Below are 2,827 nucleotides of genomic sequence, written 5' to 3' on the forward strand. Positions count from 1 at the left end.
TTTATTTATTTATTTATTTATTTATTTATTTATTTATTTATTTATTTGTTTATTTATTTTTAAATAAGATACAGTTCAGTTTGTAGCACAACAAGTTGTTTGGGGAAGAAAAGCTCCGAGCTGAACTAAAATTTTGAACAGAAAATAATGCTACCCATGTGAGAGAACACAATATCCATGTGTTATTCTACTGTGTTTGTTTTAACCAGGGCTAATTTAAGTGACTGAGTTGTGATTTAGGACTGTTGCCTGTTTCCAGCTTGATTTTCATTCTGTTTCACCTTAATTCACACCTCCGTGCATTTGGCCAACACATCTCTCTTATGAGCCAGACAAACATAGACCCTCTTGTGAGGGGCGTGCAGTTTTAATCTAATCTGCATGTAGGCACAGAATGAAGCCTCTCATGCCGTTTAAAAAGCTTGGATCTCCACAGTTTCCAGAAGGCTTCAGGTACGAACACGCATGAGGCTGCGGATTCTGCTAGCTAGAGATACTCACCCGCTTCGAATGTTATCAGCCATTAAATGGCCATTATTAGTTGTTATCATCCCCATAGGTTGCCTTCAGACTGTCTCTCCTGTACCTCCTAGTAGGTTTAAAGGTACATTCTTATCACTGATAATAAGTCAAGGGTCAGGAGGTTAAGTTTAGGGTCAGTGCTCTGTGTCATGTGTAAGGTTAGGTTTAGGAAATGGGTTAAACAAAGCTGACAAAAAAAGCTTCCGGTTTTACACGTGGGCAACGCTGCACATTATCAGCGATAAGAACGTACATTTTAAACCGTACTAGAAGGTACAGGACAGTCTGAACACAACCTATGGGGATAGTAACAACTAACAACGGGCATTTAATGGGCTGATAACATTCAAAGCCGCTGAGATATTTGTGTTCCTTCATTTTCAAACAGTCCAATGAAACAGATGCGGAGAGGTGGGTTCATCTGTGGCCATATACTTTATAATACATTCACAATACAAAAATCATAATGGCAGAAACAAATGTATCACTGCAAACGCTTTTATGAAGGCCAACATAAAATGGCTGCAATGCTAATTCTTCAAATTCATGCTTTAATAATTTTTTGGACTATCTGAAAATCAAACACAAAACTTCGTATACATCATTATGTGTACTGAATGATTACATAAGCAAATGTAGATGACTAATGGCTGACAACAGCTGTCCAAAATGAAACAGAACAAATAAAATCACTATAATAATATGAATTATCAAGACTGAATCAAATGAACAAAAGAAAGACTGCAGTGAATATTATGTTGTTGATTCTTTAAATCAGAGGTAAGCTGTTGTTTCTGCTCTTTTCCTGTGATGATGCTAAGCTAACAGTGAAACAAAAAACTTTCTTCCTCTGTTTTCAGGTGTCTTAGTCTCACATCTTACTAAATATCAATAATTTATATCTACCTGATACGGACAATGTCTGTAAAGTAACGGCTGCATTGCTTCTATTGTTTTGATGCGTTGTTTTTTTGCACATAAAATTGAACTGGCGTCTCCTGTTTTTGCCTCTAAATGTCTTAAAGAAATGCACGTACATTTTCCGAAATGTCAAACTCTTGTTTGAAATGCTGATGAGGATAATAATTACAGGTATATTAAAAAATAATAATAATAAGGCCTGCGATAATGTCAAAATGTGACAGTCATGATTGAAGTTTATTGAACCGATGAAGCCTTTCCGTCTGAAGACTGAATTAGTATGTTTTAATCATGGAAATGCATAATGTCTCCATGAATATTCTATAAGAGATGAATGTGTTGACCTTCCACATGTAGGTGAGGAGTTAGCGCAGCTTGCCAGTGGAGAGGCTTTTCGATTTAACGTGAGGTGTTTCAGCCAATGAAAGAAAAAAAAAAACCAGCTTCTCCCTCTGAAACTGCCTCAAGGCCAAAGATACAACCTCGTTTAAATTATATTTGAAATTATGTTAACCTCATCATGGGCTTAACTTGAAAAAAAAAAATAAAACCTATGCATGGAAATCTTTCATTAATTTACCACTTTACAGTAAGGCTCCCCTTATACATGGCTAATAAATAGTTTATATATACATTATTAATTCCTCTATAAACACTTCATAAATCATTAATAACTGCTTATTATGCGTTAATTAAGGGTGACAGACACGACTGACCCGTTTCTTGCCAAATAGTGAGCAAAATTTGTTCACCTATATATTTCATCCAGAGTTGTTATATTAAACATGTCAGACTAAGTTACTACCTTGTAAACACAATAAGCTTTTGTATTTTTTTTAGGAAATAATATTATAATTTATCACTGCATTTATAAGTATCTACAACTCCAGTTATCTCTTGTTTATCGTGGGGGTTTCTTACCGTGCCCCCCCCACCCCCCCGCGATAAGTGAAAAACGGCGAAGTAGAGATATGGTAGTCCAAGTTCAGTTCAAGTACAGTAAACTTTGTCATGACATGTGCCAGATTGTAATCACACTCATCACCTGCTACTCCCGATCTCCCTCTTAAACTAAACAATTTACATTTAAATACTGTAACATTTTAAATAAACAATCCATACAGCATGGATCAATTAATTAAAATATTACAGTATCTACATTTTAATTGTAGAGAAGAGAAGAGGAGCAGGACATGAAAGGGTTAACCCTTCACACAGCTCTGCAGCACAGAGCAGAAATGTATTTCTTGATCAAATATACTGAAACAGCTGAAGTTCTAAAATAATTAGAAATAACTTTTAACACTTTTATATTTTGTGACTATGATGATTTTATGACGTGACATATTAGTTGGAAGACAAAAGTCGATCGGTGCATCTGGAC

The sequence above is a fragment of the Nematolebias whitei genome, chromosome 19 (genome assembly GCF_014905685.2).
Source record: "Nematolebias whitei isolate Nwh7 chromosome 19, NemWhi1, whole genome shotgun sequence".
Lineage (NCBI taxonomy): Eukaryota > Metazoa > Chordata > Actinopteri > Cyprinodontiformes > Rivulidae > Nematolebias > Nematolebias whitei.